The 14,048-nt window shown below is 40.0% G+C and overlaps 1 protein-coding gene across 5 annotated transcripts in view; it reads left to right on the forward strand.

Annotated features, from left to right (window-relative positions):
* Positions 1–11,569: 11,569 nt before the first annotated feature.
* Positions 11,570–14,048, forward strand: part of LOC126236235 (prominin-like protein) — a 572,733-nt gene continuing 570,254 nt past the window's right edge. For 3 of the 5 annotated variants that reach the window (XM_049945373.1, XM_049945375.1, XM_049945377.1), the window contains exon 1: positions 11,850–12,017. The gene's annotated coding sequence lies outside the window, so the exon portion shown is untranslated. Of the gene's footprint in view, positions 11,815–11,848; positions 12,018–14,048 lie in introns of those variants that run through there. The other 2 variants (XM_049945374.1, XM_049945376.1) reach the window with 2 other exon arrangements.

The following is a 14,048-nucleotide window of genomic DNA, read 5'->3' on the forward strand; positions in this document are numbered from 1 at the left end:
ATTATTTTTTTTAAATCCTTAAAAATAAAATAAGGTGCATCTTACTGTCTGTAGCATCTTATAGTCCATAAAATATGGTATGGCATCCTCTTATACTCCTGTTTACAAGTGATCTGGAGGAAATCCTTGTAACCTCCCAAAATCCTAAACACCTGGTCTGGTTCAGATTCACTGATGACATCTTCATGATCTGGACTCAGTGGAAAGACATCCCATCCTCATTCCTTCACAACTTCAACACCTAGCTCCCACTCTTTTCACCTGGTCCTCCTCGACCCAGTGTGCCACCTTCCTAGACATTGACCTTGTGCTCTCTGATGGCTCCATCCACACTTCTGTCCACTTTAAACCTCCAATGACCAAGAGTACCTGAATTTTGACAGCTACCATCCTTTTGCACACCAAAAAATCCCTCCTCTACAGCCAGGCTACCTGGGGACAGAATATCTGCAGTAACTACCATTCCCCTGCCAACTACACTGAAGGTCCCACATTGTCCTTCACAGACAGGCACTTCCCTCAGACATAGGCTGCAAACAGATTTCACAAGCCATATCCCACACACCCTCATCCTCCCACCACCCACAGGAAGCAGCTACAAAGGGGCACCCTCTTCATCACCTAATACTGCCCTAGACTGGAACAACTGAACCATATTCTTTGTCAAGGCTTTAATTATCATGCACTGAAATGAGGAACATCCTACCCCAGATCCTTACCACTTCTCCTAAAGTGGTGTTCCAGCACCCATCCAATTTCCACAACACCATATTCCATCCCTTTCCCACTCCCAACCCCTAAGAAAGACCCAAGTGCAAGACCTGCCCAATCCACCCACCCAGCACTTCCTATTCCAGTCCTGCCATAGGCTGCTCCTATCCCATCAGAAGCTGAGTCACCTGTGAAAGTTACCATATCATAAACCAGCTTTTCTACAATTATTGCACACTTTTTTATATTGGTTTGACTACCAAACAGCTGTCCACCATAATGAATAGCCACTGTCACACTGATGCCCAGAGAAAAGTAGACCACACTGTGGCACAACATAAAGCTAGCATAACATGCTTCATTTCAATGGAAACTTCACAAGGTGAGTTGTCTGGATCCTCCCCTCCATCACCAGCTTTACTGAATTGTGCATGTGAGATTTATCCTTACAACACATACTCTGCTCCCAAAATTATCCCGGTCTCAACCTACAGTAATCTACCATTTCCATACCCTCCACCCAACAGTTTCTGCCCCCTCTGTTTTATCACGTCCTCCAAATGCATGTCTCCTAACTTACATTGTATGCTGTTCTCTACCAACACAACCACAAGTCTTTTGCCCTTCTACAGGGTGTTACAAAAAGATACGGCCAAACTTTCAGGAAACATTCCTCACACACAAAGAAAGAAAATATGTTATGTGGACATGTGTCCGGAAACGCTTGTTAGAGCTCATTTTATTACTTCTCTTCAAATCACATTAATCATGGAATGGAAACACACAGCAACAGAACGTACCAGCGTGAATTCAAACACTTTGTTACACAAAATGTTCAAAATGTCCTCCATTAGCGAGGATGCATGCATCCACCCTCCGTCGCATGCAATCCCTGATGCAGCCCTGGAGAATGGCGTATTGTATCACAGCCGTCCACAATACGAGCACGAAGAGTCTCTTCATTTGGTACCGGGGTACGTAGACAAGAGCTTTCAAATGCCCCCATAAATAAAAGTCAAGAGGGTTGAGGTCAGGAGAGCATGGAGGCCATGGAATTGGTCCACCTCTACCAATCCATTGGTCACCGAATCTGTTGTTGAGAAGCATACGAATACTTCGACTGAAATGTGCTGGAGCTCCATCGTGCATGAACCACATGTTGTGTCGTACTTGTAAAGGCACATGTTCTAGCAGCACAGGTAGAGTATCCCATATGAAATCATGATAACGTGCTTCATTCAGCATAGGTGGAAGATCATGAGGCCCAATCAAGACATACCAACAATGCTTGCCCAAACGTTCACAGAAAATCTGTGTTGATGACGTGATTGCAAAAGTGCGTGCGGATTCTCGTCAGGCCACACATGTTGATTGTGAAAATTTACAATTTGATCACGTTGGAATGAAGCCTCATCCATAAAGAGAACATTTGCACTGAAATGAGGATTGACACATTGTTGGATGAACCATTCACAGAAGTGTACCTGTGGAGGCCAATCAGCTGATGATAGTGCCTGCACACGCTGTACATGGTATGGAAACATCTGGTTCTCCCGTAGCACTCTCCATACAGTGACGTGGTCAACGTTACCTTGTATAGCAGCAACTTCTCTGATGCTGACATTAGGGTTATCGTCAACTGCACGAAGAATTGCCTCGTCCATTGCAGGTGTCCTCGTCATTCTAGGTGTTTGCCAGTCGCGAGTCATAGGCTGGAATGTTCCATGCTCCCTAAGATGCCGATCAATTGCTTCGAACGTCTTCCTGTCGGGACACTTTCGTTCTGGAAATCTGTCTCGTTACAAACGCACCGGGCCATGGCTCTTGCCCCATGCTAATCCATACATCAAATGGGCCTCTGCCAACTCCGCATTTGTAAACATTGCAGTGACTGCAAAACCACGTTCGTGATGAACACTAACCTGTTGATGCTACGTACTGATGTGCTTGATGCTAGTACTGTAGAGCAATGAGTCGCATGTCAACACAAGCACCTTCCTTCAATTGGGCCGACTGGCGGTGAATCGAGGAAGTACAGTACATACTGAGGAAACTAAAATGAGCTCTAACGTGGAAATTAAGCATTTCTGGACACATGTCCACATAACATCTTTTATTTATTTGTGTGTGAGGAATGTTTCCTGAAAGTTTGGCCGTACCTTTTTGTAACACCCTGTATGTTAATATCCTTTACCACTCCCCATTCCCCCCTTCTTTTCTCACACAGCATCCTGACACTGCACCTAGCAGCCATGTCTTGCTCCCATCGTGTCGCTGTATGCTCCAACAGTCACCACTGACTCTTCTCTCCTCACTTGTAGCCTGCTGTCACTTCTCCTTCTCCACCCCACTCCAGATTGCTGCTTCTGTTCAACGTGACACACTTGCCTTGTGATCAGATTATCTGCAGATAGCTGTAATATATGACTGAGGTATCATTGCTTGTGTGAATGTGTGTGTGTTTTCCTTTGTGAAGGAGGCTTTGGCCAAAAGCTCAAACGTGTAACAATCTTTCCACCGTGCCTATCTACAAGTCGACATGTTATCTTTATGGTGAATAGCAATCTACCCTTTTCATAATATTGTTTATATTCCAACCTGCACTTTCCATTATAAGAGTAACAATTTTCTCAGGTTATGTTGCACAACAGGTCCCAACATACCAGTTATTTTCCCATCATCAGCCAGAGTAGATTTAATTGTAGCCCCAGCCATTACATCTATCTAGTTCAGACTCTTAGTTCTTCTGTATTTCACCCTGTCATGTTTTTGTATTCTTATGTCTACCATAACCTCTGCAAATCTTGTGCTATGGACCATCCAGTAGCCTTATAATCAACCTAAGCCATTCACACAAACAAAGAAAAGGAAAGAAACCACTTAATCCCATCCAAAAGACAAAATGGGCTCGTTTGGTATTGGGAAGATGCATGACTCTTGTGACATTGAAAAGAATCAGTTTAAAACTGAATCAATACTCTGTGTACTATACAACTGTTCCAAAGTTCTGCTTGATATGTAGTGGTAGGTCCATGCCTACTGGAAAAGGCACACATATTTATGTTAACTTTTCTCATTGGATAAAACCATTCATATTTCTCTTGCAGATTCAAACTGACATAAAATCACTTCTGTGGTCTTCACTAGCAACAAGCAACTGACTGCTGGCAGCCTGAAATATATAGAAACACAAAAAATTCCTCATATTATTTTTTCCAGTTATTATAGAAATACTGAGGAGTTGAAAAAGAATTCTTGTTCTAATGCATGATTGAAGACAAAGTATCTAGTCCTGCAAGATTTTGTGAGTGTGCTTCAATTTATAAGGAAGGAATATGCAAGAATGATATAGGCTACCTCTGTAACCCATGTTTATTACTGTTGGCTCTTCTGCCAAGATACTGGCCAAATATTTTATTAAATTCATGGTGCCCAAGATGTGCCTCAGTTTTTTGGTGTTGTAGCGGTGCCACCCATTGTCGCTATGGAAACTTAATAGCTGACACAGCATTATTGTCAACTGTCATAAATCCAACCCCTAGAGCGCTCTTGTCAAGCATCCTCTGACAAGGTCACACCAGAATCGGTGTATACATTGACTCAGGGCTGGTCAGAGTCAGTTACGATCTGATCGTTTGACTGTACAACAAGTGTACTACTGTGCTATATTGTGGTGTCTGTTTTGTTGTAGATGGAACTCTAATATGGCATGGACATTGATTTGGAGGACAGACTTATGATAGCTTGCACTGTCTCCAAGGTGCATTCTGTACATGTCTTGTTGTTAATAAACCAGTACCCTTTAGTTTCATGTGTAATTCACTTTTTGTTGTGTCCATTGGTGTAACAAGGTGGAGTAACATTCCAGAACACATCAAACACTGTATAATGATTAAATCCTAAACGTATTTATGTACAGTATATTAAGTATAAGACATACATGACTTTGTATACTGTGGTCTCCCCCCCCCCCCCCCCCTCTTTCTCTCTCTCTCTCTCTGTGTGTGTGTGTGTGTGTGTGTGTGTGTGTGTGTGTGTGTGTGTGTGTGTGTGTGTGTGTCTCCATCTGTTCCACTGGTACTGATTATCAATATTTATGAGCAGTGAGTGATCAGTCAGACCAAGTAGAAAGTTTTATTAAAAGTTTGGTGGACTTTTTTTTATTTCATATATTTCTTTGGATTTCTGAGTCAGCCAACTGCATTTTACAGTCAAGCTATGGCTGGACGTGGGTCGTTGCAATACCAATATTGGATGTCTCTGGATAGTAGGAGGTGGAGCAATAAACTCCAGTCAGTGATATAAACACTGATGCACTTCTGGTTTTGACTTTCCAGCAAATTTCCCAACACTCCCAGAGACCCGCATCCCACCTAATATTAATCTCAGTCCAAATATGTTTATTGGACAAAGTGCCATTTTTGGTGATTGTGAGACATTCTGTACTCTTGCCAGTGGTCCTGGAGTGTTTTTACCTGGTGGATGTGTCCCATAAATTTTATTGCTAAGCTTAGCAGCCTAAATTTCTCGCAAAGTTGGCACATGTTGTGTTAAAGCTCAACCAGTCCATATCTCAAACCATACTGGTTTTTCATTCTAGGCTCATTACCCTGAAATATCAAGACTCCTGATAATCTTCAACCCTAAATGAGACAAATATTAACTTCTCTCTTACCGCAAAGGGTCTATGAATAATAATACACGAAAATCTAAATTGGGCTGACATGCAGCTGTAATGTGCAACAAGGCATCAGAATCTCTCCATGTCCCACTAAAATATAAAAAGCTCTTCCCTCTTGACCTGAGATGAAACTTGTACAAACACTTACAATCCCAATTATTGAGAACAGTGGTGTTATCCTACAAGGCCTTTCTCAGGAAACCTCACAGCACCTGGAACTGGTATGAATGCCTGTGTTCATTATATCTGTGACATTTGACTCTTTGATCATATTTCACCATTGTACACACAACTATCCTATCTGCATTCAGACAAGTGTCGAGATTTCCATACCCTTTGTCTTCTCTACTGTCTTATCAATGAACACTGTCCCTCCTCATATCTCTTCTTGACCTTAACACACTTACCTGAATAACAAGGCAGAAACACCCATTCACATTGGAGCAAAATCCCCATTATTCAGCCACTTTCCTGAAGTCCTTCTCAGTAACAGGAACCCAAATCTGGAATAATCTCCTGTTTTATATCAGAGAACTGAATATCATTATCAGGATTACCATTGCCCTGTGCACAATTGTTATCCTTGTATATCCTTCTTTCCAAAAAGCTCTCCCTCATTTCCCAATGTTCTTAGCTGGTGCAGACTCCTTAAATTTCCTTTGCCGAGAACTTGCTATATCAGAAAACATGTATCTAGTAAACCTATAAATGCTTTTTATATCTGCCAGAATTTTATTATTACAGTCATTATTATTATTAGTCCTACTACTATTAGTGGCAGCAACTGCAGTAGTACAAGTACTACCAGTATTATCTCTATCGTTCACAGTCAGTATTATTTACTCACACAGCAACTTCAGAAACTCAAATCATTTTAATACTATTGATAATATTAAAACTGTTGTTTCTTAGGAAAGTACGATGTAAGAAAAGGTACTGTATGTGTAAAACCCTGGTCCAATGTATCAGAGGGCCTGATGGACCTAATCAGATCAGGTTAAATCAATATATAAAATAAATAGTTCCTCGGTAGTGGTACGTAAAAAGCAACATTGAATTTCACACATTTTTATGTATGGTAAAGGCACCAATCATCTTTCACATGAGTAAACACTCACAGTACCTTCACCCTAATAGGAATGCGATAAGAGCTGATCTGGAACTAATAATGATGATCTAATGATCGCCACTGCTGCTGTGGTTACTGAAAATGCATATTATGTTTAGCACACAATTGCTGAGCTCTGTGTTACTATTTTTGCATTTTTGATGTATCATATTCTATGTATATTGATTCTGAGGGTCTGGCAGCTCCTTTCCACCGAGTCTAGCCATACCTATCACAAATAGTATAGTTTTATATCAAGTAATGAACTGAATATTACCATCAGTGGAACATTTTATTTACTAAATGTGAGAAAGTATACTTAATAATGGTCAATAGTGTGTGTCATTTTATTTGTTCATCTGAAATAACTGGAGAACTTATGCTTAAATACTTTAAGGGCATCACCATCACATAACTCTAGATTGTGGTTTTACTTCTCTTGCTGTTAATAATTTAATGATTGCTACTTTACGTCTGTTGGGAAAAGTACATACTGTTTGCACTGCAGTGCCATATATTATCTCCTTATTTAGTTTTGGTACTGTGAAACACATGCACCCTGACACTTGATGTCACACTATTTCCCTAACAATAGTTGTGATTGTATGGCAGCCACTCAGATGCACACATGTTGTTCCTATATCTGGGAGTAGATACCTGTATTACGAAGGGTCAACATTCAAGTGGTATAATTTTGATGCAACCCCAAAACTGTGAGCAGAGATAGAAAAAGGTATAATGTTCACTGTTAAAGCATCTGATAGTACAGACATTAGACAATGAAAATTGGGTCAGTGTTTTCTAATCGGTTACCTCTAACTAATTCATGTAAATATGCTGATTCTTACCCATCATAAACAAGGAAGAATAGGGACGACCTCATTGTGACACAGTTTCTTAAGCTAATGACAAGCCATGATGTACGGTCGATATTGGGTGTTCTGCCAACTGTGCTTTTCATCTGATTTAATTAGTACTGGCATGGACCAATTAGGTCCCTGAATAGTTGTGAGATTAGATTCCTTTTTTAAAAAAATGTGACTAGCCTTCCATAATCACATATGCCTTATCCCTTAATGTGAACACCTGTTCCCTTGATGGACTGTTACAGTCTCCCATAACGTACGAGATCTGGTCACCGCATCTACCAACCCTCCTTTGGCAGCAGCAGCAGCAGCACTGTTGGTCTGACCACAGCTTATCGGCACCATGCCCAGGCATTGTCAGCATGCCAGACTAGCTAGTGCTTGGCTGGACCCTCCACAGCCCTCACGCTGTCCTCATTAGCTCCGTCCACTGTCGCCTTCGCTCTGACAGCATCGTATCAGCACAACAATTCAAAGAAAGCCACTCCTTTCTCTATTTTATAATGTGGTGTACCTAAATATGACTTATTGTAAACACATTTTGTTAAAACCGATAGATAATACCAAAATGTTTTTTCTCTTGTGTCATTTTAAAGAATTTGTGATTTTGAAGCACTCGCAAATAGATTAAGATCCCTTTTCAATGTCGGCATAACCTGCGCAAGGGAGCCCTTCAGTATTTTGCATCAATTGTCATTGTTAGGTCCATAACCAGCTTTTTCAGCAGGGGTAGTGGGGCGCTTGGACTAAGTGGCGAGCAGATGGACTGAGTTGAAAGGTTTAGTGGAATTCAAACTTTATGTTTTCATTTGAATTCAGATTTTTTAATTTAATTTCTTTCTTTGGATTTTTGGCATAAACAGCTGTATTTTACTGTCAAGTTATGGCTCGACCTGGGCTGATGCAACACCAGATGTCTCTAGATACCACACCTATCCATGCTCAGTCCACGTAAATAGCATTCAAACATGGGTACTGCTGACAGGGATGCTCTACCAGGCAATCAGTGGGCTGCAAACAATCACATGGGTGATGTGGAACGGTCTGGTGTGAAAGAGCAATAGTAGCATGGGGTTGCTCTCCTGTTCACCAGCTCTCGGTTCGACCAGATGTCACAATTGAGAGCAGTGAGGTGATGTGAATTTGGCGTCCTCTGGTGATGCATGTGACAGTGGGTGCTAGCTCTTTACAGCAGTAGTTCTTGACAATTATTTTAAATGTCTCTTCCGTGGAGGGTATGAATGGCATGTGATGCACTGTTTGTGGTTGATGAAGGCACTGTTGATACTGCACCTTTAACAAGGCACTTTTGTTTTTTATTTATTTATTATGTGATTCAGAAATTCCCACACTCTTTTTAACATTAACAAAGATTTTCTTCTGTCAAGCTGTTCATGTTCATGTTGAGAATGACTTTTATGGCAGATCATGCTATAATATGAGTAAAGGAATGGCTGTGTGTTCTTACACATTTTATTAATCAAGTGAATAACATACATCTTAATACTCTTTTTCAGCAGATGTGGAAGAAATCTGCACTGTTTAGATGTGTGGCTTATACAGAAGACTGACAGTCAGTTTGGGTACTATGTTTATTGAAAGGGCAAATATGGTTGTTTACCTTAGTGGGCATAATTTCATCAAATGCTTCTTCCATTCAGCACACAAACAATAAAGCAAAGTAACTGATCTGGAGATTGTATTCTTTTATGATGACAGAGGAAAATCGAAGAGGCACTGCAGACAGTTAATAATACTGTTACATCCAGCAGTTCAAATACTTAACAGCCTTCTTTGTAAGTGTGACAGTAATGATGATGGACAGTCTATATATAAAGGGACGAAAATGTACTTGATTGGTGCATAAGTTTGTAGCATTTTTGTTTTGCGTGTTGGTATACTGGACGCTATGGGTTCATTTATTGATGGTCATTTTTTATTTGTAGTTCACTATTGCTATTGAAATTTATGTATTGTCACTTTGGCACTTGGAGGTAGCGAGTGGAACTGTCTGTAGACACTAAAACTGGAGTGCCAAGTTGAGAAATCGAAATATTTCCAACATATTCTTCTGTTTGAGATCTGTAGACGTGTAAAGGCAGCAGGAGCAGCCTGAAACATTTGCGCCATGTCTGGGGATAATGTCGTTGGACAGCATGGCAAAAAAATGGTCTTCTGGTTTTGAGGAGGGTCGTCTTTACATTAGTGATGCTCTACATTCGGGAAGACCTTCGGGGTTTGGTGAACATTGTTTAAATGCATTAATCCACAATGATCCACATCAGTATACTCGAGAACTGATAAATGCGATGAAAAGCGATCATTTTACCACTGTGCCACTGTACGACATTTGCATGCAACGAGGAAGGTTCAAAACTCTGGTGTACGCATACTGCATGCTCTAAGCCAAAATAACAAAATCAGAAGGTGCCATATGTACATATCTGGTCACCCCCAAAACAAAGCAGCAACTCCCCATACAAAGAGTTGTGTGCTTCCACAAAAGATAATGTGGAACAGCAAAGGTGCGGTGTACTATGAATTGCTTCCTCGAGGTGTAACTATCACTGCTGACATCTATTTTCAACATCTGAGATGTCCTACAGATGCAATCCAAGAACAATGATCAGGAAGACTGCGTGAAGTGATGCTACTCCACAATAATGCCTGTCTGCATTCTGCTAGACTGACAAAAAACACTATACAGGAGTTGGGTTGGGAAGTCATTCAGCACCCATATTATTCACCTTATCTTGCACCATCAGTTTTTCTGCTCCCTATCAAACAACCTTCAAGGAACTTACTTTCCAAATAAAAATGTGCTCCAAACATGGCTCCACTAGTTCCTCGCCCAGACACCACGTGATATGTACAGTCACAGAATCAAACGGTTACCCAAGCATTGGCAAACTGTTGAAGGAAAATATATGATTGATGACTAAAGTTTCTGTTATGTGTTCCTGTTGTGTTTATTAAACTTACAATAAATTAATAGGTAAAAATATACTCAACATGAAGCCAAAGCCTCTGAAAATAAGGCTCAGAACATTCTGTGGAATGGTTATGTTCAGTGGTTTCAAGCAGATGTGACACGTGCTTATTTTGCAAATACAGCACAGGACAAATGTATCATCATTTAAAAGTAGCTGAGGCACTGTATGGGATGGATGATGTTGAGTACCTCAGGAAGATGCATCTGTGTTTTCTAAGATGATTCTGATATAATTGTTGTTTTTCTCCAAATTCATTGTGTTACTCTTACTTATCCAAGAAATGAGGTTGCTTGCCTTTGAGACAAGATTTATATTCTGTATGGATTCAGCCAGTGCTCTTCCCATTCCTTAAAATATTCTGTCCTTGTTAGCAGGAACAATCACAATCATCACCATGCTCATTATAATGGATCATGCTCCACGAGGATGAATTGTTTTATAATTATCTGCTGATGTGATGCTGAAATTTTGAATCTGCAGTGCCACCAGCAATGAAATGTTCTGACTATCTAAAAGCCTCATTTCTACTAGCGTTAATAGTTTCTCTTAATTGTGTAGTGTGAACTTTATTGAGCTCTTCAAAGCATAAATAAGAATAAACACGAACATGTTGTTAATGACGTACGCGCTCTAGGTTAGGCGTAGAAATTGGCATTGTGAAGTACGAACACAATATTTTTCTGGGAAATAGTATAGCGTCATTGAAACTTGCGCCCATCAGATGACAAACGGTGACACTGTATGGTGTAAAGTACTGTTCGCAGTTATCGATCATTACTTAATATCTCTTAATTTACAGTCTTGTAACAAAAATATCTTGGAAATTTGAGTCGACTCAAATTTTACATCGAATTTGTGGACAAATGTAGGGGACGTAGCAATTACATTGTCAAATTGTAATATACATACTTTTTCATCCTATTCGTGTGCATAATTATATAACTTCTAATTGTTACGACAACACAGACCGATGAAGGTAAATGGACAAAGGGATAGATCGTGTCATTGGGCAAGATCAACCAGTCAGTTGCTTTAATTGATGCAAAAGTCATAGAAAACATTAACCGTGATGTCCGGACGAGTCGACCCCTCCCTACTTTAGATGCTCTCTGCTCTCGCCACTGCGCCATAAGCTCGTAGAGAAGGAACTATGGAGTTAAACGACGAATGAGCGCTTGCTTCTGGATTGCGTCTGGTGGATTTATTGTTTGAACACGCCTGTGACGACAGTTTTAACTTTCCTATGCTCCCATCTTACAGCACAAGCCTTTCTGCATGAGCGGTGCTTAACCGGCAAGTTCCCGAGTTTGTGCTAAGTCAAGGTTACGCGCCGACAACGGACTGACGGGTAAACATAACTAGCGACTAGCGTGCTGCAGTGCACTGCTGCCTGCTGCGTATCCACATCCAAGGACCATCCACGCATAGAGAATCTTTGGACGGCACGCATGTAATGTAAATTGACGTCTTCTCTGTTTGCTGTCTTTGGTGTTTACGAGCTGATTTAAAAAAAAAAAAAAATGGTTCATCATCTAAAGCTTTGTTTCTGTAGATGCTGGGGGTACTTATTTTGAAACCCAGTGCGCAGTAAGAAATGGGCAATTTAACCGTTGTGTGAGTGTCACCTAAGTGTGCTGTCATCCCTGCATGCGTCGAAGGTAAGTCATCAACCTTTTACCGTAACTGCTCAGCTGTGTTTTCATAATTTTGTTAGTGGAGTCAGTCGGGCACTTGTACTGGCGGTCGTGTTCAAAGACAGAATGTAATAGGGACTTGCTTTGTTCAAATGAGTTCGTACTGTGTGAGTGTTGTTTATTGTTTTATACATCTCTGAAACAATAAAAAGTATTAGGAAGCTAGTTCATAACTGGACAAGGTTTTCATTAGTCAGCATGGTCTGGTATACGTTTCAATGCAGGTGAGATGTGATATTTTTTTTACCACCCCTTTGCAGTATGGACGGTGCCGGGATACATCTGATTTACAAGAGATAATAAAATCTCTCTCATTTTCTCCAGCTTTCTTTTAGTCAGTGTATCGTTCATTACATATGTTGGAGGAGTTTTACGGTATACAAGAGCGTACGTTAATGAAAATATATTCAACAATATGGGGTATGTGTAAAACAACGTATGTTTTCTCATGGGTGCATATTGTGCCTCCCTGGTATTTCAGCAGTCATAATGCGCTAAATTTAAATTATTATTTTTGTTTATTACTTTCGATGGGAGGCAATATAAGTGGTTTGCCACACATTCAGACTATAATAATTACTAGAAAATAAAAGCTAAATGCACGAATTTTGTAAATGGGGAAACCAGTGACAGTTAAGTTTGTAGGATGTAAAATGACGGTTGAATTGAAAGGAGTTGCTTCATCACTTGAAAATGACTTTGGAATGTTTCTGTTGAAATATGTTATTCTCGCCTTCTCAAAATATGACTTTTGACTACAGCCCTCTTGTTTTATGTATAAGTGTTGTTTAATGGTTTTGTTGCTGCAATTGCCTTCGGCTTTTGTAAGTTATTGAACTTGACATGAATTCTGTAGGAATTGTAGTAGTGGCCATCATATGTTTGCCTTTATGTGCGTTTGGTTTTATGTTTATATGTTTTATCTTTTCTGTCTGCTGCTGTAAAAGGAAATGACAATACTGGACACATCAGTGTGCAGCTATTGTGGATTGTTATTTACATCCTTCTCACATAGTATCCTACATGCAACAAGTTTTGAAGATATCCATAAGACACTAAGCAAAGCTATGTGTTGTTGTGGACTCTTAAGCATAACTGGCAAGGCTGTAAACATTAATCAAACAAGGCAGTCTGAGAAGCTTTTGATGGTGTTGAGCCACAGTCAAGCTATAACTTTTTAGAAGAGTAAACAGTCATTTGACTGTGTATTATTATATTTGTTTGTACTATCCAGATTTCAGTTTTGATGCCATTATCAAATATAATGCTAAAGGTCTAACAACATTTAGAATTGTAATTCAAATGGCGGTTTGCTCTCTTAAGAAGGCAGTTTAACTTTGTTTGCAGTTTTGGATGCACTTTTTTTTATAACAAAGCTATGTGACCACAGTCAAAGTTGAGCCAGGTACTATCATCAAGTCATTAATTGCCCTTTTGATTTTACAAATTTTGGCCTTATTTTTGGTCACTAATTTTGGCAGTCTGTAGTATCCAGAGATTTTGTGATGGCATGCAAATATGTTTGAAATGTGCAACAGCAGACACAAAATTATATACATTTATTGAATAATGACACAACTGATGTAAGTAGATGGCATGAATTACAGGCCATTCATGACTCATTTCTGTTGCCAAATAATGGGATTTAAGGCAATTTTTGTTGTTGTTTCTGTGTCAAGAGTCAAAGCTGGGGCCCAGTAGCAATATTTTGGTTGACCCACTAATTCAGATCGGAGTGTGGAAATTCCATTTTATGACATCATACTGTCGAGAGACAATTTTACTCTGCTGTAGCTTTGGTGGTGGATAATAGTTGTGCTGATACACGCCACTTGCTTCTTGTTTTGCCTCATAAGTGACGGCGATTATTTTCATTTTTGCTGTAGTGTACGTATCCTCATGCTGACGCATTGGACAGTAGCATATATTGTAGTCACATTAGACTGGGGTCTCCAAAGTTTTAAAAATTTACAGGAAAGAGGGCCATAATACTAT

The sequence above is a fragment of the Schistocerca nitens genome, chromosome 2, assembly GCF_023898315.1.
Source record: "Schistocerca nitens isolate TAMUIC-IGC-003100 chromosome 2, iqSchNite1.1, whole genome shotgun sequence".
NCBI lineage: Eukaryota > Metazoa > Arthropoda > Insecta > Orthoptera > Acrididae > Schistocerca > Schistocerca nitens.